Here is a 25760-nt window from a genome sequence, read left to right as displayed (position 1 = left end):
AAAAGAGCGTTTCAGAGTTTATACACATTGGGAAACCAGCCCTTGGACAGTCTGTGTCTATGCCAGAAAATGATGAGCTTGTATTTAATGTGGGGATGAACCAGCTCCTCTCATTGAAAGACCGGGAGAAGAAATATGAAGAGCTAGATGTCTCTCCTCCAGCTGAGGTTTATGGGGACCCTGGGGTGTTCTATTGTGTTTAGGAGCACTGGATTTGAATTGGCATGACTGTGACCATAGGGAGAGGCCCATAGAGGGCCTGATAAGGGGATCTGCTTTGTAAGATAAACCTTCTTCCCCATCCTGTCTTAAACTCATTGACTTCTACAACATTCCAACTTCTATCAATGCTCAATTGATCCTAGAGCAATTGAGCCATACTCTGAGATGTAACCCCTGGCTCCAGTCTTTATAACCTACTTTGGGTGTTTCTGTTCTAGGAGCTAAGCCTGAAAACCACTCCTCTGAGGTAACTGTTGTCCCTTTCCAGATAAGAAAATCGGATGGTGTAACAGTGGTCCACGTCATGCTTTGCATAGAACCCTTGCTGCTCTGCCATTCAACTTGTTTTTAAAATGGACATTCTTTCTCTTCCTCTCTCCCTGCTCCTCCCTCTCCTCAATCTCAGGGAAAACAGGATTACCTTTCTTTCCCCTCCTAGTGCAGAGTTATCTGTCTGAGCACACACCTACTATAGGAACAAAGTGATCCAGACTTTGGGGATGGTATCCGAAGGTCTCAGAAATGACTATCTCCTAAATTAACAAGTAGATTACAACTCCAGAGAATGTAGCCTTTGAGTCACCCTCTGTTCCTGCTGATGGGCAGAATCAAAGCCTTTGGGACAGGAGTCCCCTGTGTTTCTCCTTTGTTAGCAAAGCACTAAACCTTCTTTTTTCCTTTTCCATTTTCTCAAAACTTTGTCCTCATTAATGGATTGGCATCAGGGACAAGGACCAAGGTTTCGGCAACAATGGGGGCGTTTGTAAATTCACTGTCTCGTGGTGGGGTTACAGCAGGAACCGACACCCACCCTTGAGGGACAGTGTACTGGCTGCGGTTCCCAGTGGTTTGTTGGTTGGGAAGAAGCCACCCCTGAACAGCCCCTGCTCTGAGCATGTGCTCTCTGTGCCACCTGCTTTGCCTTTTCTGACTCTTCCAAGTGATGCCGGTGGGCGATGCCATTTCCCCATTTGAGAGGAGAGGGCTGAGAACCAGCAGAGTTTGGCCATTCAAAAGCAGAGTCCAGCAGGGCTTTGGGCCAAGGAGGTGGTGAGGAGAGATGAGACAGGACCTGAGAGGAGCACCCTGGCTGTCAGAGGTGGCTGGTAGTGCCACAACCACAAAGGCACCGATGGCTTACTAGAGGAGGTGTAATCACAGAGAAAGGGGGACAGAAGGAGGAGGGCAGTGAGTGTTTGAGAGGCTGCTGGCTGGAGTCCTGCTGTGGTTTGGATGAGTGACCCCCAAAGGCCTATGTGTTAAAGGCTTTGTCACGAGGGTGGCATTCTTGGGGATGGTGAGACTTTGAGGGAGGGGGTTATGGTCATTGTGGGTGTGCTTTTGAAGGGGATGTGAAATTGAGTCTTATCTCTTTGCTAAGACTCATGGTTCATGATGTAGCAACTTGCTCCACCATATGCTCCTGCCATGATGTGGCACTTCTGCCAGAGGTACAAAGAATGGAACTGCCTAATCTTGGTCTGGAACCTCCAGAACAATGAGCCAGAGTAAGCCTTTTTTCTTTATAAGTTAGTTGACTCATGTATTTCATTATAGTAATATGAAGCTGACTAATGCAAGTCCAAAACCTTGCAGTAGATGGAGGCCCAAGTATACATTTAGGTCCCTGTGTACCAACACAAGGCTAGACGCTAACTACTCCCATCCCATAGCCGTACACTGCTCCCCATACCCCCTGAAGTTTGTGGATGGGTCCATCCCAGCAGGCCAGCCCAAGATCAAGCTGAGAAAGTCTCCCAGGCAAACAATGGCTTCCTTGCCTTCTCTGGCCTCTCCCCTCTTATTAGCATTCAGGCAGCTCCCCACACCATTCATCCCAGGCCACAGAGGAGCTGAGATTTGATCTAGTCTGGCTGAGCCGCATTAAAATCAATTAAAAATGAGAGATAAGCCTCTTTTTTCCCATTGAAAAATTCACAGGAGTAAGAGAAAGACACACAGCCCCATCAATCACCCACCCCTCTGCTTTCCTGGGCTGCTTTTTCCAGACAGCTGCTGGGGGGCCAGCTGAGAGGAAAGGACTTCTTGCAACGGGGTTGTGGCCAGAAGCCTCCAGGCTGGATCCCAGCTGCCAACAGGATGTGCCTGCTGTCCTTGCTCTCCTGTGATCAGCCGACAGACAGCCCCGAAGTCTGGCCTTAGCTGGGGGTGGTTGGTGGTAGCAGGGAGCATCTAGAGGGAAGTCCAGGAATCTGTCCTTTGAGTTGTCTCCAAAGGCCTGACACCAGATCCCTTTCCCCTGCTGGACCCAGAAAATGTAGACCTCAGGGAAACCACATATTTCAGGCTTATCTTTGCTTCCCATGGAAAGCTGGGCAGAATTAGATTCCCTTGCTCTTCCTTGGAGAACTTCTACTTCTGTACAGGGAAGCTGCATTTACTGATGTTTCCAAGCAAAATGTGTGTGTGTGTGTGTGTGTGTGTGTGTGTGTGTGTGAGAGAGAGAGAGAGAGAGAGAGAGAGAGAGAGAGAGAGAGAGAGAGAGACAGAGAGAGAGAGAGAGAGAGAGATGCACTGGGACATGCACCCACACAGAGCTTGGCACATTAAGTAGCTATTGAGTAAACACTAGTCAAATGAATGGGAAAATATGGCTAAAGTGCACGTGCCACTCCCCTGCCATCATCCACCATCCATCCAGGCAGCTTTTGGTACAGTTTAGGTAGTTTTAATCTCAACCATTATCAATTTAACTCCTTTGTTTTTTCAACCAGTGGACAAGTCTTTGGTAAATCTCTTACTGTGCTGAGAAAAGGTTCATTCATATGGGGGGTACCTAGCCCCAGCCGTGGGTCACACCCTGGATGGCACATTTCCTGGAGCAGGTGGGCTTGACCTATCACAGGGAGTGTCCTTGGCGAGGCAAGGCTGGAGGGAAAACACAGCATATCCTGATGGCCAGAGAAAGAAGCCTGACTGTGGATGGTGTGGGTCACTCCTCTTTATTCCTCAGATGGCCTGCCCACCCCCCAAATGATGATTTTATGCTCTTCCCTGAGTCAAGATGACCCTAGAGATGATGACAAAAAGTGTCTTGATCTGGGGTCACTGAGGTTTTATTGAGCATTCCCCCGTGAAGACGATGATTGGATTCGATTTAGAATACAATTCTTCCTAGCAATTTATAGAAGGATATGGACTCAAATGTAAAATTATTTCAAGTAACTGGAGCACTTTGCAATTCATTCATTCAGTTAGGAGTTAACCTGTAATATGAGTTGGGAAATTGCAATACAAAGGTTGAGGACTCCATGTCACTCCCTCTGATCCAAGGATGTCTGAGGGACCCAAGAACTGTGAGATGCATTTCTTTGTAGGGCGGGTGCCTTCTCTGCTTTTCCTGGTGCAGGCGTATGAAGAGACTGCTGGTTGGAAAGAGATAGTCAGCTGAAGGAGAAGAAGCCATCACTATTCAATATGGTGTGGTTCAAAGAAAATTATTAATTGGTTGAAGGACTCAGAGCTCAGGGCTGTGCCACACAGACATGTTCCCAATGTAAGACCAGTGATGAGAAGGACCTTGGGCTGGAGGTGTAGCTCAGTTGGTGGCAGAGTATGCATTTAGCATGAGTGAGGCCCTGGGTTCAATCTCCATTGTGGGCCAGGGAGGTGGGTAGGTTTAATCACCAACCCTGACATCGGGGTTCTGAAAGCAATTTATTTTGTGACTTTGGAGCCCAGAGCATTTTGTTCATTGATTCATTCTGCAAATATTTAATGAATGCCTTCTTTCAAGGCCTTTGGAAAGGGAGATTTTAACAGCCAGGGAAACAAGCAATCAGAACAAGAAACTGACCGATCAGAATGGACCCTGCCTGTCAACAACCAACACATCCTGATCTGCACAGGGGTAATCTCAGCCCTGGCACTGCAGCCTGGAGTGTGACTGACAGCTTACCTTCTAGTGGCCTTGTGAGCAGGGTGGGCAAGGGCTTTCCAGAAGAGATGATTCAAAGCCAAATCCTGCAGAAGCAAACAAAGAAAAGAAGGAAGCAGAGATTTTTGGCAATCCTGGGTTCAGGGTAGACATTACATAGACACTGTCCTATAGCAAAAGAGCCCTTAGGACTCCAGAAACCTTCCAGTAGCTGGGTGAGGCTGGTGGGAGGTAGTGATTCTAGGAGGGTTCAGATCACAGAGGACGTGGCATGACTTGAGAATATCTCAGTTGACTGGGAGCTATCAAAAGATTTTTAATTGGGAGAGATTGGATTTAACTGTCTAGTGTTTTGGACAAATCATAGCTATATTCTAATTAAAAGATGGGTATTAAAGGTGAGTATTAAGTGGTCAGAAATTTCCCAAGGGAGAGCAAACAAACCAGAATTTAGAAGAGGGGTCATGGAGCATGGGATGTCTAATATTTGCCTTAAGTGGGACATTTTTCTGTCTGGAAGCAAGTGTGATACTACGGACCTGTTACTACCCAAGCTAACAGCTTCATGAACATGACAGACAGGCATGTTAAGTAAGCACTTTCTGGCTGTCTGAGCCACCCATGCCATCCCAGGCTGGCACTTTTGGAAGGTGGTGGAACCTTTGAGGTGGGACCTATGGTTATTGGGGGTGTGTTTAAACAACAAGCTTTTATTGTCTCGCAGTTTGTGTTGGTGAGGAATTTGGGCAGCTTAGCTGGATGCTTCTGGGTCAAGCTGTCTCAGGAGTCTGCAGTGAAGATGTCAGCCTGGGCTGCAGTCAGCAAAGCCTTGACTGGGGCTAGAAGATCCACTTCCGGATAGCCATGGGGTCCTCTCTTATAGCATGGCGGCTGGCTCCCCCTGGAGAACTGATCCAAGAGAGAAGCCACGATGTCTCTTAAACCTAGTTTCAGACATTCCATGTCCTTGTTCTGCAATGTTCTATTGATTACACAGACTACCCGCCCCTCTTCTTGCATCCATAAAGTACATGGATGCAAGAAGGCAGAGATTAGTGGGGCCATCTTGGCGACTGGAATTCCCAACTGTTTGCACTCACTTTCAGTGTTTTCATCAGTGCCTGGCACATTGTAGACACTCAAATACCAATTTCTGAATGGAAAAAAAAGGGGGGGGTCTAATTAGTTCATCTAGTTCAAACCGTAAGTGGGGACTCACAAAGTAAACCTGCCCCCTTTGCATTTCCAGCAAATTCTCAGGGATGTTAAGCCCAGCTCTTGATTTGCCCCTCTTGGCTCCAAAGCCTGGGTATCCTACTCAAAGGGCTAGGAAGATACTGTCAGGCCCCAGCCCTGGCTGAGGTGAGCATCCTGCCCTGGGCACGCGCCCTCTCCTGCGGAAGCTCCCAGGTAGCTGCTCATTCCTGATGTTTGTACTGGAGGAAGGGCAACTGGGAGAATTGGAAAGTGCTGGTTTCACCTTCTTGCTTGTTCCACATCAGCTGCCTTCCAATGAGGACGCGGAAGCTGCACAAACATTTCTGTCAAGTGCCTCTTTTTTTGTGGCTCTGCCAGATCCCAAATCTCCATCGCAAGGAGCAAGGGAAGCGGCTGACACGCAGCCTGCAGTCCGGATGTCTCCCTGGTGTGTCTGCCCCTGAAAACACGGCTCTTCAATAATGCATGGAGCTATTAGCACCAGGCCCAGGACGACTTGCTCCCTCCCAGCAATCAAAGCTGCTGCCCAGGAGCCGAGAGGTTGATCAGATTTCATGGGCTCCTTATAACTGCTGCTCCTGGTAGGAGATTAGAATGGGCTGTTTCATGTCCAGGGATGAAAGCAGCAAGGATTTGGGAGAAAATCCGGCTTCCCAGAGAAATCAAAACGTTTCTATTTCATTACAAATGGATGCATGACACAGCTAATCGCTCCTGTGAGAGGCAGCGCTGCGGGACCAGCTGCTACCTCGGCAGCTCTTCTCAGATGCTACGTAACGTGCGTAGGATGCAGGACCGGGGAAGCCACTCCATTTCCTTATGTCTAGGTCATCTCTTGGACCATAGGTATCTGTCAATGAGTCCCTGGGAGATTAGCCTCCATCCCACAGTACTAGCAAGGTGGGTGCAATCCCCTTGGAGGTAATGGGGTGACTGAAGCCGAGGACCACTGAGGAGCAGGAGGCTGTAGCCGGCAGCTGCCATAATATTAATAGCTCCTCATTACTGTGCATGATCATATGTCCAGCATTTTGCATACAGTATGCCACTAATCCTTGCAGCAACTGGCAGTGTATTATTAGATCTTGCTACAATGAAGAAAATGAAGAAACTGAGGATCAGAGAGCTTAAGAGATCTTCTCAAGGCCACCCGGTTAAGATGCGCTGGAGCCGAATGAAACCCCAGGGCTGTGTTTCTGCCCCAGCACCAGCTGCTCCCTCAGGTCTCCCAGAAGCAAAGCCGAAGTCCATAGCAAAAGGGAGAGCCCCAGCAGGAGCAGGCCTTCCCCCATAAGTGAGAAGTATGGGGCATTTAGCCAGCATCACCATGGGAACTGTCTGTTGGGATCTCAGAAGCTTCCCAGTCAGTCTCGGCCTTCATTCCAGCTAGTTTCTGTGTCTTCTCCAGGGAACTCTGTCTTTTGACCCAGGGATCATATGAGCTGAGATTCTGAGATATTCTGGTTACTGACTCTGAGCTCTTGGTGGGTGATTATCCTCTCTGGCCTTGCTTCCGTTATCTGTGAATTAGAGAAAATGATTCCCCCTTAGTGGCAAGCCAAAAGGGGAGATGCTCAGGCCATGTAGTTAAGTGGGACTCTCCTGATTGAAGACTGCCTCAGCCTCCACGCCCATGCCTTCCTTCCTCTGCTGTCACATTGCCTGTTGTGCCTAAGTCCCCAGACATTGCCTGTTGTGCCTAAGTCCCCAGACTCTGAAGTTTGAGTCAAATCTGTTTCTTCTAAAAGACATTTTGCATGTTGGCATTCCCAGTAGCCTTCCCTGGAGGGGACTGGGCTCCACCCAGCATTTCCAGCTTTGTGAGATGAGGTCCCATTTCACCAGCTCAGCCTGGAGCTACGTGGGACAGGCTCTACCTCCACCTCCTATCAGCCTCCCCAATCCCTGCCTGGGCATCCAGCCCGACACAAGCCCCAGCAGGGCTGCTGGTGACCTTGTAGACCTGGCTTCAGCATGTTGGGTCGGCTCTGGGGAAAGGACCATCAACTCTTTCAATCCCCCTGCCCAATGGACAAAAGGGATCTGCCTGCAGGCTGGGGAGTCAGAGGCAAGCACCCTCCCTGCCCAGGCTTGAATGTGTCTGTGCCCCTGACATACCCAAAGCAAAGATGCCATCTGGGAGGGCTGCCCACCCACCCTCTGCCCGACTAGGCCTTCAAGGGGTGGACTGAGTCTAATTCATGTGCCTGTCACTTCAGCACAGGGAGATGCTCTGATTTTAGAGAGACACTGGGGATTGGTGAGGATTGGAGCTGAGGTTTGCCATGTAGGAGTGCGTCTCAGGAAATGAGGAGATTTGGCAAAACTGAGTTGGAGAGAAGGAAGCTCAGCCACCGAGCTCTGTCTGGAACACTTATAAATATTTGCATGCAAATTGCAGAGTTTGTGCTCCTACACAGAGCTCCCGTCCCTGGATGTCCACTGCCAGATTTGCTCTCATTACTGCCAAAGTCATCTTTCTGCTCTCTGGGTCACCTGCCATCTGCCCACCCAGGAAAGATGGCAGTGTCAGTGTACATGCATGCACTGTGTCTCCGTCTCCTCAGGGGCCAGCTACACTGTGGGCACTCAGTGTGATTGAAGTGAAGACAGCTGGAAATGTGGTCCATTCCCGGCCCAGCTGCAAGTGCCCCAACCTGTATTAAACACCCTGCATACGCCTCTGAGCCTGTGGCTAGCTGTTGGCTCAGAGATGTCTTGGGGATCACCTGTCCAGCACAACTGAAAACTGCCATTCTGACTCTAATGACAGCGCTTGTTCCCATACATGGGCCATACATAGACAACATCCCCTCCAATGACCCTCAGCTGTCCACTCACCAGTCACTGAGGGCCTTTGGTGGCTTCCTCACCTTTCCTCCCACAGACTCCCTCTCTCTTTGTTCCCTGCTAATGGATGCTCCCTTCTATTGGGCCCAGAAGTCACTGTGCTCACAGATCTCTTGGCCGCCAGCCTGTGGTCCACCTTCCCTGGAGGGCATGTTGCAGCTGGGTGATAAGGGCATGGGCCATTTCCAACTGCCTCAACTGCCCACTTCCTGGCTATCCGCTTTTCTCCTCAGACCCCAGCTCAGAGGTTTACCCGTTTCAATTTTTTCCCCTTTATTATTTTTTATTTTTGCAATACTGGGGATTGAACCCAGGGCCTTGCACATGCTAGGCAAGTGCTCTTCCACTGAGTTACATCCCTAGCCCTTTTTATACTTTTTATTCAGAGACTGGATCTAAGTTGCTCTGGCTGGCCTTGATCTGTAATCCTCCTGCCTCAGCCTCCTGAGTAGCTGGAATTACTGGCATGTACCAATGTGTCCACTAAAAATTTTTGCTCTTAAACTTTTGATCTTGAAATAATTTTGGATTCACATATAGTTATAAGAGAGATCTCAAGTAATCTTGACCCCATTTCCCCCAGAGAGAATACCTTGCAATGTTCTAGTCCAATATAGCAAACAGGATATGGAGAGACTAGTGTTGCTACAAGCAAGATACAGAACAGGTGTGTCCCAAGGATCCCTCATGCTGCTCATTTCCATCTACACCTGAGCCTCTCTCACCTGCCACTTCCTTAGTCACAGCTGGAAGGTTTCTAAGTGGTCCCTCCCCAGGCTCAGTGCACTCACTCATGGCAGGGAGTCAAAGCAGGCAGTCTCTGCAGAGTCCCTGCCCTACCACAGAACGGCCATTGTGAGATCTCCTACTCAAATTCCTAATGCGTGTATGGTGGCGTCCAGCCCTGGTCACAGCACTGTCGGCCTGAGGAAAGTCAGACTTTCCCTGTCAGAATCCTCTTCCCTTGATTCTGCTCTCAGGTAGCTCTCAGGGTCTACCTACCGAGCTGTTCATTTGTAACTGGGCATGTCAGGACAAAGGTCTGCATGGCCCATGCAGTATTTAACTCAAGTACTTGTCTGTTCTTCCTTGTGCTTCAGAAGCTACTTGTGGATTGAAGCAAAGCCTCGGCTCGCTGCTCAGGGACAAGACACAGCTGCTGCATCCTCTAATGCTGCACATGCAGGAGCCAGCACCCTGGGACACTTTGATGCCTCCTTTGGACAGGGCAGGGGGCCTTGATTGAGTACATAGCTCCAAGAAGAGAAGTGTAAACAGACATCCATGTAATGAATGTAAATTTTCCCCTCTGATGTGCATATGACTCCAGTTTGCTTTCAGCAAGGCCAGGGAGGAATCTTTCAACAGGAAGAAGATCAGAGCAGATGTCAGGGGCACCAAGCCTGCTCTGAGCTGTGTGACCCTGGTGCGACCACAGTTCCTTTTCTGCTATGGCAGAGTTTTGCACCAGGAGCTCTCTGGGTCTGGCTGACAGTTGCCTCTACTGACTGGTCTGGTGGCTGCCCAAGCAGAGGGGCACCATACCCATCTCTTTCAGGGTATGCTTTTGAGCTCATGCAGTGCAGAAGGCTTTGGATGCCTTTGCAATTCCTGGAGAGTGACAGTGGCTCTAGACTGTGCACTGGGGTGACCAGGCTCAGACCCAGTGAGCATGACCTGAGCACCCCCAGGTTTCCACACTGGACTGGCCTTTTCAGGATGGCCTCAATCTTCCTCACCTTCTGAGGAATCAGGTCCTTCTTGACCTAGTGCTGGGTCACTCACTTTACCTCTGCACCCTCCTTCTGCTAGAGCTGTCATTCAGCCTGGCACCTCACCTTTTTTTTTTCCAGGGGAGAGGTTGTGTGGGTGTGTTTGCACAGTCCTGGGGATTAAACCCAAGGCCAGCATGTGCTTAGCAAGTGCTCTAGCACTGGCCTCATCCCCAGCCCTTTTTTTGAGGGATAGGGTCTATTTTGAGACAGAATCTTTCTAAGTTGCTGAGGCTGCCCTGGAACTTGCGATCCTTTTGTCTCAGCCTCCCGAGTCATTGGGATTACAGGTGTATTCCACTGCACCTGGCCGGTCTTTCCTTCCTTCCTTCCATCTTCCTTCCTTCCTTCCATCTTCCTTCCTTCCTTCCTTCCTTCCTTCCTTCCTTCCTTCCTTCCTTCCTTCCTTCCTTCCTTCCTTCCTTCCTTCCTCTTTTCTCTTCAGTGCTGGGGATGGAGAGCTCAGAGCCTCACACATGCTGGGCAAGCTCTATACAATTGAACTATGTCCTCAGCTCTTCCTCTTTCAATACAAAAGATAAAAATGTCAATCCCAAGGTTGGCAGTATTCTCTGTCCTTGAGCATCAAATGCCCCTTCCTCTGTAGAGCACTCCAAGCCTCTCTTTCCCCACGATGCAGCCCTTTCTTGCATCCTCTCAGGTCCTTATCATAGCTGTAGTTATTTCACACCTGACTTTGCTATGTTGAGCTCCCCAGTGTATGAATACTGAATCTTTCAGTTGCTGGCGACCCTTCACCCCCAAGCACTTGTTGAACAAAAGCAACAGCAGTGCTTGGCTCATGCCTTCCTTGAGGCCAAAGACTAGGAATTAAGGTTTAGGGATGCAGGCAGACCCCAGCAGGGGTAATGCAGGATAAACTCAGTTAACATGAGAGTGACCTTGTGACACAGCAGTGCTTATCCATCAGACACTCTGGAGCAAGGGAAGTTGGTGGCACCAAAGTGCTCTGTGTCAGCTATAGATCCCATGGGGCAAAGCCCGGCCTGCTTCCTCAGTCCATCTGCAAACTTTTCTTGGCCCACAGATCTCAGGGGATGCCTCCAGTGGACATGCTTTGTGTCCTGCTAGAGCCTTACCTCTAAGGGAAAGCAAGCCCACAGCTCTCTGAGACTTCTAAGAAGATTGGTGGAGTGGTTATTGCTTTCTAGATCACTGTGTATTTTACTAGAAACACACCAATCATCTTTTGCACAATCACAGCCAAAATCCACAGCCTACAGGAACAGAATGTTCTAGGCCCACCCTCCTCTCTTCCTGGGGGAATAGAATTCAGAGCAAAGGCCGTACCCAGAGGAGCAGCACAATGGGTCTGGGCCTTGGCTTGAACTCTGTGCAAGACCTGCCTAACACAGACACAGCTCATTGGGGAGATACCTGGGCTCCAGCCCAATCTTTCTACATGTGACTCCTTTGTCTCTATTCAGGATTTCCAAAGAAGCATGGCCCCGACCCTTCTCCAATATATACTGAGCCCAAAGTTCACATATGCTTTTTTTTTTTTCATTTATTTTTTATTATTATTTTTAAAATGTGGTGCTGAGGATGGAACCCAGTGGCTCACGCATGCTAGGCAAGCGCTCTACCTCTGAGCCACCACCCCAGCCCTACATATGCCATCTTGAAAAAGGGGAGAGAGAAACCTCCTGGGCTCTCTGAGGGCTTAAGGTGCTGGTAAAGCAGCCACCAAAACTTGACCAAGGAACCCAGCACTCAGGGCTGTAACTGGGGAGCTACCTAAAGGTGAAGAAGGTCCTCCAGAGGGAGCAATGGGGAAGGGGAGGATGGGGGCATGCACAGGTTGAAGTTGGCAAGGATGTGTTAGAATAAGGTCTGGAAGGATGGACAGGTACAGAGAGGGACAGGGAGGAACGTCCAGCTCCAGACCTCCTCCAGGAAGTGTGTGTCCTCTCCAAGAATAAAACTGACCAAGAGACCCACATACAGAGTGTGGCAGCTGGGAAAGGACCTCTCCTCCCTGCAGAGGCTCAGCCAGCACCTCAGAGGCTCTGTCACCCAGGTCCACGCATGACTTACTGGGTCACCTCCTCCTGGGCCAAGCCCAGCATCTATCTCTAAAACCTTTGACCTCAAAAGGCACCCAGCCCCCTTCCAGAGAATGACATTGCCAAATGTGTCTTCTGTCCTGTCATCAGTGCTCCCAGAAGCTCTGAATGTCCCTCCGCCTGGACATGGACCCCAGCCTGGGAAGTTAGATTCATCCCACCCCTCACTCACCCCAGCCCAGAGGAAAGAATCAGAATCTGGAGTTCAAAGACACCTGAGTTTCCTGACACAGGTAGGTGGTTCATCCCACACTGCTCTCAGCCTTCATCTCCTGGTCTGTAGGGTGGGTGCATCGACTTATCTTGCAGTTGATTTGGAGATTCAAGGAGACTGCCATTCAGTAAGTGCTCACTAAATAGTCACTTCCTGTTTTCTCCCTCCCTGACCTAACCACTCTGGGGGCCTCTCCTGCAGCCTGTCCTTGGAGCTGAGGCCAATCTTGGCCACATGACTGCTTTGGGCTGGGAAAGCACACCTTAGACACTGACTTCCCCATATTCATGAGGGCAGCAGAGAAGCCATGGGTGGAGCCAAGATAAAAATGGAACACAAGGTGTGTAGGAAGGGGAGGGGGCCCAGGATGAGGGAGATTCAGGGTCCTGATTATTTCTTGTTCCAGCTAGTCCCAGCCCCCTGGCAGTGGCCACCCGGTTCCACCCTTCCTCTCCCCAGATGGCCAGGGCAGCACCAGGGAAGGGCTGTCAGCCCTCTGAATTCTGCATGTGGGTGGACAGGATGCAGCCAGACCCCAACCCTTGATGCCCGATGAGCCTTCCCAAGCCCTCAGCACCCCTGAGATTCCCCAGGACCCAGAGGGGACAAAGAGCACTCCTTTGGTGAGCAGATTCTGCTAAACTGAGGAGAGCAAGGAGAACCAGGAAAGAGCTCCCAGGGCACCTGCTGCCAGAGCCAGGCCTTGCTCACCAGCCCTACCCCACGCTGGGAAACCCCACCTCTCGCCTGCCCCTGTTTTTCAACAGGGGTCATCTCGGAGGAGCTGGGGCTAGATCCCTCCTGCCAGCTGAGAGCCAACTCCAGGCCACCCAGCCTTTCTGGGCAGAGCCAGGGCCCCAGGTGCCAAGGCCACCCCACATCTCTCCTTGGCAGTCCAGGCGCCTTTTTGTTTTAGATTTGCACAAAAGTTGCAAAGAATACAGAGAGTTCCCATGCATCCTGCACCCACCTTCTGCTAATGTGAACATCTTACATAACCACGGTACATTTGTCAAAGAGACGAAATTAACATTGGAACAATACTATTAACCCGACTGCAGACTTTATTTGGATGTCACCATTTTTTCCTTCATGGGCATTAAATGGTCATTTTTCTGGTGCAGGCACCAATCCCAGCCACCATGTTTCACTTGGTTGTCACATCACCTTAGTCTCTTTTTTTCTAAAAGAGACTGAACATTTTCTCAGTCTTTCCCTCTTTCTCATGACCCTGACAATTTTTTTTCCTCCAGTGTGGTAAAATATATGGCTATGTAGCATAAAATTCGCTATTTTAACCGTAGTTAAGCACACAGTTTGGTGGCATTAATTGCACTCACAATGTTGTGTAACCATCAGCATTGTTTCTACAATGTTTTCATCACCACCAGAAGGAACTTTGTGCCCATTAAGCAATGCCTCTCTCTCCCTCTTCTCCCAGGTACTTCTTAAGAGATGCAAAGGAGCCCCCACCTAAGCCTTGAGCCCAGGAAAACGTTCCTGGCCAGAACGAGTCCCTCTGGACCCCACTGCTGCACAGAGGCCTGTGGGAGTCCTGGCCGTGTGGCACCCACTGTGGGCCTTTCCTTGATCCTTACCAAAACGTGGACCTTCTAAGGGACAGAGGGTTCATTTCTCTGGAAACTGTACTGCAAGGGCTTTCTACCAAAGGTTGGGACACCCCCTTCATTGTGTCCACCAACAGTCTGACTAAACTCAACCCCTGGCCCTGGCATTTCTCTTCCTGGGGCCAATGGGGCTGTCAGGGCAGCTTCTCTTGCAGAGGAGAAGGCTCTGCTGCTGTCCTGACCTTGAGATGCTCTCCTCAGAGGGCTGACCCCAAGTGCAAGGGCCTGCTGGGCACAGGATGGTCTGCCTAGAAGCCAGGCATGTGCCGAGGTTCAGGGGGCGTGCATATCCCACCTTCTAATATGCCCCGAACATTAGTGTGCCTGGCTTCCTGCCCTGTGCAGCAGCCCCCTGACCACCATCTGCAGGTGCAGCCTTGCCGCAGATCAGGCACGCAAGACTGGCTGCCTATAGCCAGACTCCTGTCATTTGGCTCCAGCCACCTGTCCCTACACTCAGGCCCTCTGCCTGACATGCTTGCTGCCTGCCACACCTGCTGCCAGGCCCCCACACCCTGGCTCCTCTTTCCTGCTGTCCTCCCTCCTACCGCCTGCTTCTCCCCACTCACCCGTGTCTAGTTCCAGGTCAGGGCTCCTCCAGCAGCCCATTAATACTCTGTGCCTGTCTCTGTTGGGCATATGCAAATGCCGCGTTACCAAGCAGCCTGGGCTGGTCATGGGTGAGCCTGGGCCTTCTCTGCTAAGGGTTGTGCCGAGCGTATGTCTGCTGCCTGCTCAGTGAGGGAGAGCCTCCGTGTGCTCCAGGCACTGCCCCATTCTGCGGTCTGCAGGCAATGCTCTTTCCCCACTGGGAGTGGCTACAGGGTAGCACCTTCAGGCTCCTGTCCGTCACCATGGGGCCAAGCCAGGTCCCTGATCCACTCCATATTACTCACTGAGGCCTGTCCTAATCAGACCCTGGGGTAGACATTGGGGACACAGAGGTAGGGAGACCCAGCCAGCCCTGGGGCTGCTTGCTGGCTGTCTATTGACACAGACAGGGTAACCAAGGGTCACATAGTACTGGCCATCTTTCCAGAGCCTCTGAGGCCTCAACTCAGAGAAATCCCAGGCAACTTCTATTGTGGGGTACAATACCCACCCCTTGTCCTTCTAGAGCTTCGTCCTGACACAGGTGACTCCGTGGTTCAGAGCATTAGCTTTGGAACCAAACACACCTACCCCAGAAACCCACCTCTACCACTTATTTGCTGTGTTACATGGAACAAGTACCTTACTGTCTCTGATACTCACTTTTCTCATTTGCAAACTGGAGATAATTATTTCCATTGGGTAGAAATAAAGTGGACTTGGTTTATAGAACATGCATACTTCTTCCTCTTCCCTTTACCCCCCCCCACACACACACACAAAATAAACTTTTATAACTTACCATGGTTCCAGACATCTTATCAGTATATTCAAAGCCTGTTTCTATCTGAACCCAGTTAGATTTCCCAGGACAGTGAAAAACTCACCCCAACTTGCCTAGGACTTTCCTGGTTTTCATACTGAAGCGCCTGTGTCCTGGGAAGCCTTATAGAGCTTCCTATTACTCAGCCTCCTCACCTATAAATTCCTACCATGAAAAACCCAGACTCTTCACATGCCCAACATGGCCATTCCTCCTGACCTCTGACCTTCACAAATGTTGTTCCCTCCTCCTGAAAATGCTCTCCTCGTTTTTCAACTGTCAAGCATTCATATCCGACTCCCCAGCAGGAGTCAGACCTCCACCCTCCACCTCTTTAAGGTTCCTCTGCGGCCCCAATACAGGCCCAGTCACTCCGTCTCTTCCCCAAATAATGAGCAACACAGAGAGAGCAGACTCAGCCGGCATTGCCTGCTGCACACCATAGGTGCTCAATAAGTGCTACGCTCCCATCCCAACCTCCTCCAGCTGGCTTCTCTGGTCCCACTTACCTTGTGCCTTTGCTCCACAGGTGGACTCAGCAACAGAACCCTCCCCCTGGGTGGCTCAGATTGAGCCACAGCCAGGATAGTTCTCAGCCTTGGCCAGGGGACTGGACTCCCCAGTGGACTCCTGCCCTGTCCTGAAAATACCCCGAGGGCAGGAGCCTTAGACTGGGGCTCACCTGCTTCCAATAACCATCCTGCAGTCTGTCGCTGCCTACCCTTTCCTTGGGAGGCACTGCGCATGCCCCTGGTGAGCACGGGCTACAGATGGACGCTGCTGCAGTGGGTGCCAGGGACATTTTTCTGAAGCAGGCAGTTTGGAGCAGCTGGTGGAAATCTGACCGTTGTACTCAAATCACAGAGTGGCCAGCCAAAGGCCACGGCTGGGCCCATGGCACATTCCTAGATCAACAGCAGGGCTTTGGGGAGATAGCGTGGGTGTGAAGGGAGGGCAGGAGCAACAGATGTGCCGAGGGGACACTCCTGTCCCAGGCAGGGACAGCTGCAGCCTCACATCCTGGCAGGACAGGGCGGGTAGGTGATGCCAGGCAGGCTGGCGCTGCAGGGAACTTGGCAGCAGTGACGAGCCCCACCCTGGGGCAGGAGGACAATATGGGGCAGGGCAGGGTGGCCCAGCCCAGAGACCCCTGATTCCCTGGGGGAGCCAGCTCTCACTGTCCGCCTCTGTGTCTGGGAGGCAGACAATGGAGGCCTCTGGCAGCTACAGAGGACTGGGCGTGGTAACTGGGGCGTGGACATCCCTCTCTGGTGAAGCTGAATTGGAAGGAACAGGGCTGGCGTGAGGCTCAGATGCCCCTGAGTGTATGGAAGGGCTCAGTAATAGTCACAGGGGCCAGGACACACAGAGACGGGGGCTGGTGGCAGGGCTGCACCGTAGCAGCTACTGCTTAGTTTCAATTCTGCGCCACTCTCTGATCTGTGTACTTCCCTTGCATGATTTGTTCAACAAACATTTATCCTAGGCCAAGTATGCACCGGGAATGGAGCAATGAACAATGTAAACATGGCCCTCGATCCTCTCATTTATTTCTCTCCTGCCTCTGTCACAGAGGGCCAGCCTTGCTATCCCCCTCTTACAAATGAAGAGATTAAAACTCGGACGTGGGGGATGGGGAAGAACTCACAGCTGCGTGGCATGGAGATTTCCCGACGCTTGACAGTCCTCCAGGGCCCATCAACCTCTCTCCCACTTCCCAAGCCTCCTGGGACCCTCCTCTGCAAATAGGAGCCACGTGTGTTATTGCTGCCTGCAGTTTCAGGAAAGATGTGAATTGCAGCAAGCCCCGGACAGGGCACACCAGCCAGGACACCGTCCTCCTGGATGTCACCTGCACTCCCAGCCCAGGAGTGCTTCAAGAACACTGTTGTGCGTTTCATTTGGGTGTGGGGAGCTGGAGAAGCTGTGTCAAGCTTTTTCCTAGGGCATGTGTTGCAGGAGGAAGGCTCCATTTATAGGTGAGAAATGACATTGCCATTAGCTCAGCCTCCCAGGGGAAGGCAGCACTGGGGCCAGAGACTGGGGACCTGCTCCCAGCGAAGTGTTCCCTCTAAGCCACCAGGCACCCTGCTAGCATGACCCAGTCCCCCTCTGCCCTTCTCCTGTGTCCGCCCCTTCAGCACTCTGAAGGCCTCAGATGTTTGCTCTCACCTGTCTGGCAAGGGTTGGTGGCATCACCTTCCTTTATTCTGGAGAGGTAGTGTTGTAGGCACAAACGAGGCAAGGCACCGAAGACAGCAGGAAACAGTTTCATTTGGCTGCAGCCAGGTTCAGGGGGCACAGCTTTTGCTGTAATCAATCAATCCCCTGAACCCCGAGTTCAGGGAGTTTCAGAGTTTTATACCCAGCATGTAAGGGGAGGGGCTCAGAAGTTCACAGTCTGCAGCAGTTCACTTCAAAGCAGCTTTTTCTTTCACTGTTCTGGGCAAGTTAACCCTTCAAGGACAACACCTGAGAAGGGGAGAGCTTCTCCTCCCGCTCCTTCCTCCCCCTGCCAGTGGTTACCATGGAGCCCATTTGTCACTTATCTTAAAAATGTAGACATCTCTGTGAAGCCCAGCTCAAGGCCAGAGGCCTTGTTTGCACATTTCTACAAAGTACTATACTGGATACATGTTTGTGAGAAACTAGTGAGGGGTGTCCAGCACCTGGAGTGCTGGTATCTTCCCAGCCAGTGGCCAAGTAAAACAGGGCGACAGGAAAATAGGAAGTTTATCTACATTGACCTCTTTTGCAGAGACTCTTTTGGTGACAGTCCTAAAATCAGCCATGGTGAAGATTTTTGGAGAAGCCCAGTTAAGACTTTTCTGTGGGGAAAGGGGGTGCCACTTCAGTAGGACAGAGGGAGGCCTTCTTACCAAGGAAGGACTACCTGGGATGGGCACCACGGCGGGGGGCGGGGGGTGCAGATCCTGGGCTCTGGCTCTTTTTGGCCCTCAGATCCCCCAGGTGGGTGCCAGCCACTCCCCAGGTTGGGCCTCCCCGCAGCCCACTGCTGAGGCTGACCACCACCTCCTCAGCAGCCCCAGAGGAAAGGGCACAGGCCTCTCCCTGCCCCCCACTCAGAAATAAAAGGAAAACTCTCCGTTGGTCTCTGTCCTGAAAACAGTTCTATTTTCTGCTCTTTTCCTGTTCAGAATACAGAGCGACATACAATGTGGACGGGGGCGGGGGGCGGGGTGGCCACGTGGACCCCTCACCGGTGAGATAAGAAATAATTCATTGCTCCAAGACTCTGAGGGACTGTCCTGGAGCCCTTTGGAGTCGCCCTGACAGCTCCTGTGCCTATTGTTTGGCGCCATGTCACAGGAACTGTGTCCTCTCTGTCCTCAATGCCCCGCAGATGCTAGCTGGGGGGAGGTGGGTGACTGTCCAGGAGTGGGGCTGACCAGGATTTCCACAGCACAGCTGGCTGCTGACCTGCCTCAGAGGTCTCCCCCAAACCCAAGGTCTGGCTGCCCCTGGGAGCCAAACGGCCTCCAGCAGAGCTGGGCCTGGGTCAGGTCCAGAAACTGCTTTTTTTTTTTTTTTTTCCTGGTAACTGCTGTTCTGCCTCCCACACTCCACCCTTAAGGAGAGTTTGCTAGTGCCACATACTTTATCAAGTCTTCTCTCTGCTAAAAGCCCTTGATATAAAGTTAAGGCTCCTTGAGACAGCTAAAGTGGCCCTTCAGGATCTGGCCTGTTAAGCTTCCGATGGCAACTCCCACTGCTGGTGGCCAGGGCTTGGTACTAGCGCTTGGTACCACGGTGCCTTTGCACTGACTGTTCTTCTGCAGTACCACTCCTATCTTGTATGTTTGTCTTCTCCCAAGAGCTGTCCCGGGGCCTGGCTGCTCTAGAGACCTTTTCCAGGAGCTCCGTGGTGCTGTCGTGTAACAGTGGCAACACTGAAAACCATTCTGCTTTCTACCAAGGCATTGCAGACAAGCATCCTGCTCATGACAGCTGCAAGTATCCTTGCTCTTTGGCCAGAGGGCTTCTCTGAGGACATGTTTGATGCCCCTCAGAATCCCCAGCACCTAGTTCAACACCTAATACCAAGTAGGTACTCCATACATGTTTGTTGATTGAAAAATGACACAAGGCCTGAATACCTAAAATTTGCCACTTCCCTAATTCGCTGTCAACAGCTAAGTCAGGAGCAGGATGGGTTCTGCTTCCTAAGAAGCCCTGGAATATCATTGGCTGGAAGGAGACAGGAAACTACGCTCAGAACTCTCTAATGGATAATAGTGCATGTGGCTGCTAAGAACACTGCAGTGAGCCACTTGGGGACAATCAAGTGAAAAGTGACAGCTACGGCAGACTCAGGCAGCACCCAGGTTCCCTGGTCTCCATGTCACTTGAAGAGGCTGAGCTGCCACCTGGAGGGCTTTCACTTTGCAAAGTGGAGTGTGTAGTTCAGGCTGGAGTCAGAGTGCTCCACCCCACCCCCACATAGTCCTCAGACTGCCTGCCCGGGACCCCCCATATCCCACCCTGACCCCAGCCAACTCCATCAGGTCATCGAGGCCCAACTCCCAGGCCTCCTCCTCCAAGAAAGCCTTCCCTGATGCCTGGAAGGAAATGCCATGTCTCCCTCCTTGCTCTTCTGCCAAGTGTGGGTGTCTCAGGCCTCCACCAGACCTCCAGCTACTGGAGGCCAGAGATGACCCCTTCACCTCCTCACGCACAGGATTACCCCGCCAGAGAGGGTGGGATCCATCAGGGATCTGCTTCGTGTTTGGAGGTTTAGACAGATCACAGTGTAGGGGGCTGGCAGGAAGGGGAGGGACCCCCCAAGGGGAACACAGTGACTTGATTTGAGGCCTGGTTCCAAGTGACGGGTCCATGGAAAGAAGAAGCTGATCTATCTGCACATACCTTCTGCAGGGGGCATCATAGGCACTGCTTTTCCAAACACATTCTACAATCACATGAAACATGGAGACGCTCAGTTAAGTCAGGCTTAAATTTGCCTTCAGAGTGGAACCTCTCAGCACACACGCTGACATGCAGCGTGACTCTCTAGGAGAAAGTGTATAGAGTATGGAGTGTTTCTCAGACTTATCTGACTACAGAACCCCTGGTTCAAACAATTCCATATTTCATGGAACACACTTGGGAAGAATATCACCAAATCTTGATACTTTTTTAATGGTCTTCTGCCAGACATGCAACTTGGCAGAACCCAGGCAGCACCCTAACTCACCTTGACCTCAAAATTATTACCCGAGTGAGACTGGGTCCTGAGGATTCAGGTCCAACAGATGAAGGCATTGTGTGGTTTTAGGAAGGTCTCAGCTCAACCTGCCCAGCCCATGAGTCCCCCAGGAAAGGCCAGGGTCACAATCTGAGTCCTAGACTCAGTTCAGTGCTGGTTTAGGGGGCTCAGGGGTTGGCATGAAGTGCACTGGTCCTGGTTTATAGAATGGTGGCAGGAAGCACAGTGATCCTCAGCCATGGCCTTAGACTTCCCAATAGAGCAAGGAGGGGCCACGGCTTCCTGAACGTCTCCTCTCCAGGGAGCTTGAGAGTCTGGGTGAGGACAAACTGTCCTTTAATAATGGATCAGGCATTTGTTTTCACAGGGTCATGACCCTGCTCAGTTTTCTGCTGGCCCCTGATGTTACCTTCTGCACCCAGGGCCTGGGAGAAGGGAGAAGGAGAAGCCTGCACCCACCCAGAAAAGTCTCCAAGGTCCATTCTAGGAAGCTACACAGGAATCACATGAGGCTCTCCTCTGGGAGCATGAGCAGGCCAGATGCCACAAGAGAAGGTGGCAGAGCCCATGGTGACATTGATGCCATGGAATCCTGGGTATCAAGAGACCAGTGGGCAACACAGAAAAGGCAGCCCCCTCACAGGGACCCTGAGCCATGGTCAAATACACAGGGGCTTGCTGATCCCTTCTAGCCGTGGGAACATGGGCAGATATCAAACCCTCCAGTGCCCCAGTTTCCCCATGGGTACAATGTGGATGACAATCATGGTACCTCTGCACATGGTTGTTAGGAAGATTCCATCTGTTCATTGCTCAGAACATGTCTGACATGGGTAAATGTCCCACGTGATGGCCTAGAGCAAAGGCACAATATGGAAACTGAGGGCCCATTTGGAGCAGATCCTCCTGCCCCCTAGCTGAGCAGCCTGGCTGAGCATTCTCCTAGCTCCCCACAGCACACTTTCCTTAGCTAGAAAATGGGATGATAAGGTACCCACAGAGCCCTTGTTAGGCTTAAAGTGCTTGCCATGCCTGTACAAGATCAACATGAAAGTACGTTAACCCTTTTTTTTCGGGGGTTGGGGGTACCAGGGGTTGAACTCAGGGGCACTCGACCACTGAGCCACATCCCCAGCTCTATTTTGTATTTTATTTAGAGTCAGGGTCTCACCAAGTTGCTTAGCGCCTTGCTTTTGCTCAGGCTGACTTTGAACTCACTATCCTCCTGCCTCAGCCTCCTGAGCCTCTGGGATTACAGGTATGCGCCACCGCACCTGGTGAAAGCACATTAACTCTTAATATTTTATCAGCGACACAGAAAATGGGGGCATAACTTAGTATGAAGCAAAAATAAATAAATAAATAAATAAATAAATAAATAAATAAATAAATAAATAAAAGAAAATGAGAATACAAAATGGCCCGAGCTTTGTTTCCCAGGTCACATGAGCCAATTCCAGAAACCTGAGGCTGCACTGAGGCTGGGTAGGGGGCAGGTGTGCAAAGTCATCCCTACCCCTGAGCCACCATCCTAGGAAAATTCTCATGTCCCCAACACTCTTTGTATTAAAGGTGTCCCCCCTCTTCATCCTGGGCCCCACCACCTGCCCAGGCCTGCTCCCCTCTGGAGTCTTCAGACCAACCCAGGGGCCTGAACATTTGTCCTGAAGTCCATTTGTCATGTTCCACAGGGGTGCCCGGGGTTATGACACCAATCTTGGGTTTTGGCCTCAGTATCTCAGAGATCTCCATTCTCTCAGGTTGGATGAGTCCCAGCCAATCACTTCTTACCTTCTAGGAGTGGTCTTTGCTGAGGACCAGAAGTCAGGTGTTCAAGTCTCTTTTCTATTGGGTCTTTTTTTCTGTAAAATTTTCAAAACACTCCCACTTTAAGATCTCTTACTTTCTCTGTCCCCAGCTTGAAGTACAGTCTCAAAGGAACCCTGTGCTTCTTGAACGAGGATTTGACATTTAGCAGAGGTTTTTCTGAGCGTATTTACTATTATCCTTCAAAGAGACCACATGAAACAGGCCAGGGACTTGTTCCCATTCAGCAGACAGGCTGAATCATCACAAGATGCGGACACGGTTCAAATGTGTTGAGCTACACACACACACACCAAAAAAAAAAAAAACACAAACACATGCATACACATGCATACACATACACACACGCACACACACACACACACACACACACACACACGCACGCACATGCATGAGGCTGCATTATCCCTGGCAGCAGAGGAGAAAGAGGGATTATCAGAGTAACAACTAAGTTTTAGGAAAATTTACCAAGCTCCAGAGATTGTTTTCAATTATTTTATAAACATTTCTCATATGATTCTCAAGGCAATTGTAGGAGTAGTTATTATTATTATTATTATTTTAACAAATGAGGAAACCAGACTTGGGAAGGTTAGGTGACTGGCCAAGGTCACACAGCAAGCAGGAACAGAGTTGGGTTTCTCTGGCTCTGAAGACCAGACATCATTCTGCCTTGTCATGAAACAAATTTCACATGAAACCTCCAAGCTTTGTTTAGCGATATTCTGAGTATCTAGGCAATGGGCTTGAGGAACAGCGGGGAGCCGTGGGTGACATGGTCATCCTCTGTGAGTGGCCCATGTTTCTCCCAGGAAAAAAGAATGGATCCTGGAGCCAGACAGGTCTGGATACAAACTCTAATTGGTCCTTACTCACTGTAACCAGGCTCTTGGCCGTAACATGCCATCTCAGCCAGAATTTGGGTATTCAAACAGCCTAGCCTTCAGATCAGCTGGTGACAGAGCCTGGTTGTGCCGTGGATAGTTTCCTGCCTCTGGCTGCCCTGACTCCTCCAAAGAGAGCCCTGTGTTGCCAGAACCAGTGATAAACAGAGCTGGGAACTTTGAACTGACATGTCAGTCATGGGTTACTGACAGCAGCCCAGGCCTGCTAGGTCAGAACACAGATCTCCCTGAGGACAGCGCCCTGCGTGTGACCTGGTGCTGGTGAACACAGCCCCTGGGAGCCACTTCTGCTGTGTCCTCAGCCGGGACCCTGTTCTCTCTTCCCCGCCCTCGAGAAGGGATGCCCTGAGGTCTCAGGGAAGCAGCATCCCAGAGCTGGTGCCTCAGACCCATCCCGGGTCACACAGTGAGGCTGGCAGGACAGCAGGGAAACAGAAGGCTTCCGTATCCTAAGGGCCGCTGGCCTCCTGTCCTATATGGGGAACATTTGCTTTATCCTGTGGAAAGTCCCCAAGTCGACAGCTAACAATTGATTCCAGCTGGACCCATGCTGCTGACTTTGGCTGTGTTTCCGATGCTCTCTGTTCCCCTGATCCATCCCCTGCCACTTCCCAGTCTGAAAGTGACCTCCTGGGCCTTCTGGGGATGCAATTGTCCTCCTGGCAATTGGAGCCAGGGCTGCTCCTTCCTGGTGGAGTCCTCTTCTGAGCCCTCCCACCTCTACTAGCTTTGTAGTCCCAGCAGGGGGCCTCTCTGGGGACTTTTTAAACAATAAAAACAATGGCCTCAGATAAAGAACTGCTGGCCTCCTCCCTGTAAGGCTAAAATTACCAGAAACTGAATAGGGCAGTTGCTGACCTCAGCTCTCCCTGGCCATATGAATCCTGGAAGCCTGTGACAGCTCCTGCTCAGGACCCCACCCAGAACCAGAGCAGGACACGAGGACTTGTATAGCTGCAGTGTCTGTAGCCAAGTCCCAGTATTAGGCCGTCTGCTGAAGTTCCTGGCCTCAGAGTCTCTGAGCTTCATGTGCATGCCCAGGACAAGGCAGGCCCCTTCCCGCAGAGCTGTGTCACCCACTTCTGGTTTCACACCACATACACAGAGCTTCAGGGACCAGGGCTGGGAGCCCAGAACACCACTGCCATTGCCACAGCCACACCCCCACGAGAACCCTCCTGGAGCTGCGCAGTAGGTCCCCCCCTCTTCCATAGCTGGCCCCAGAGCTGTCTCCACGCTTGCCTCCTCCTCACCCCTCAAATGTCTGCTGTTTTCATTTGGTACTGATGTGTCCTAGTTCCTGTATTATTCCAGCACACCCAGAATGCTTCGATGAGGGAATGTCATAGATCCCTTCGTAACCCTCCCAGAGAGATGTGTTCAGGAGTCGGGGCCCCACAGGAAATATCCATGAGTGTGCTGATGGAGAGCCTGGCAGCCCCCTCCCTGTTTGACCCTCCAGTGAATACTCAAGGAAAGCACTGGTACACACACCAAGCTGGAGCAGCAAGCATGTCTTGCAGGGTACAAAGCCCCTCTCACCTGCATCATCCCACGGAGGCTTCTCAAGGTTCCTGTAGGGCAGGAAGGGTGGCAGTTAATCCCAATTGACTCAAGGAACAGCCCAGGTAGAGAAAGTGGCTGGCTTCTCTTACTTGGACTCAGGACTGAGTCTAACCACCTGACCTGCAGCCGAAGCCCTTAGCCGCAGCTCTCCTGGTCAGGCTGCCTTGCTTACCAGAAGTCAGGCCAGGGATGGGAGTAGGGTGAGGGAGGACTCAGTGGCCCCAAGTCAGGTGCAGCACATCCTCATGGCATTGGAGGGAACTTCTAACTTAGGCTGAGGCAGATCCTCCTCCATCCCACCCCACCCCACCTCCAGTCTAGGAATTGCTCTGTCCTTGCAGATTAGCTTCTCAAAAGAGGTAGCTTGGAGCCATCTGGAGGTGCTAACCAGGGCCAGTGCCAATGGGTATGGTCTAGCCTGGAGGACCTAAGTCCCTTCCACTGCTGTTTGCTCCAGCATTTCTGTTTATTATGGTCATGTCCCAGTAGCAAAATGCATCAGATACATTGCATGATGCATTAGTGTCAGAGCTGCTATGACAGAGTGGCTTAGAACAACAGAAATTTGTCCTCTCATAGTTCTAAAGGCTCAAAGTTCAAAATCAAGGTGTTGGGAGGACCTTGCTCTCTCTCTGAAGGCTCTAGGGGATAGCCCTTCTTTGCCTCTTCTGGCTCCTGGAGCTCTTTGGTTTGTGGCTGCATAATCCCAATCTCTCCTCCATCTCCACATGACCTCTGGTCGTCTCTCCTTCTGTCTCTTACAAGGCCATTTGCCTTTGAAATTGGGGCACCACTGGACAATCTTGGATGATCTCATCTTAAGATCCACAACCTAATGACATCTGCAAAGATACTTTTTCTAGATACAGTCACATCTGCAGGTTGCTGTGCTTAGGATAGAGGACCTTTCAGCCCACAAGAGCCAGATTGAA

At 51.1% G+C, this 25760-nt stretch overlaps 1 long non-coding RNA gene across 1 annotated transcript; it reads right to left on the bottom strand.

The window, feature by feature from the left end:
* Window positions 1-3104: 3104 nt before the first annotated feature.
* On the bottom strand, window positions 3105-16481 carry LOC143380555 (uncharacterized). The gene is made up of 4 exons (XR_013088652.2): window positions 15813-16481; window positions 5601-6858; window positions 4142-5029; window positions 3105-3605 (listed from the first exon to the last, which is right to left on the bottom strand). It is a non-coding gene; the product is annotated as an uncharacterized LOC143380555 (long non-coding RNA).
* Between the last annotated feature and the right edge of the window lie 9279 nt (window positions 16482-25760).

This window comes from Callospermophilus lateralis, chromosome 14 (genome assembly GCF_048772815.1).
Source record: "Callospermophilus lateralis isolate mCalLat2 chromosome 14, mCalLat2.hap1, whole genome shotgun sequence".
In the NCBI taxonomy this organism is placed as follows: domain Eukaryota; kingdom Metazoa; phylum Chordata; class Mammalia; order Rodentia; family Sciuridae; genus Callospermophilus; species Callospermophilus lateralis.
The sequence above is the reverse complement of the archived record's forward strand: the minus strand, read 5'-3'. Positions and strand labels throughout refer to the sequence as shown.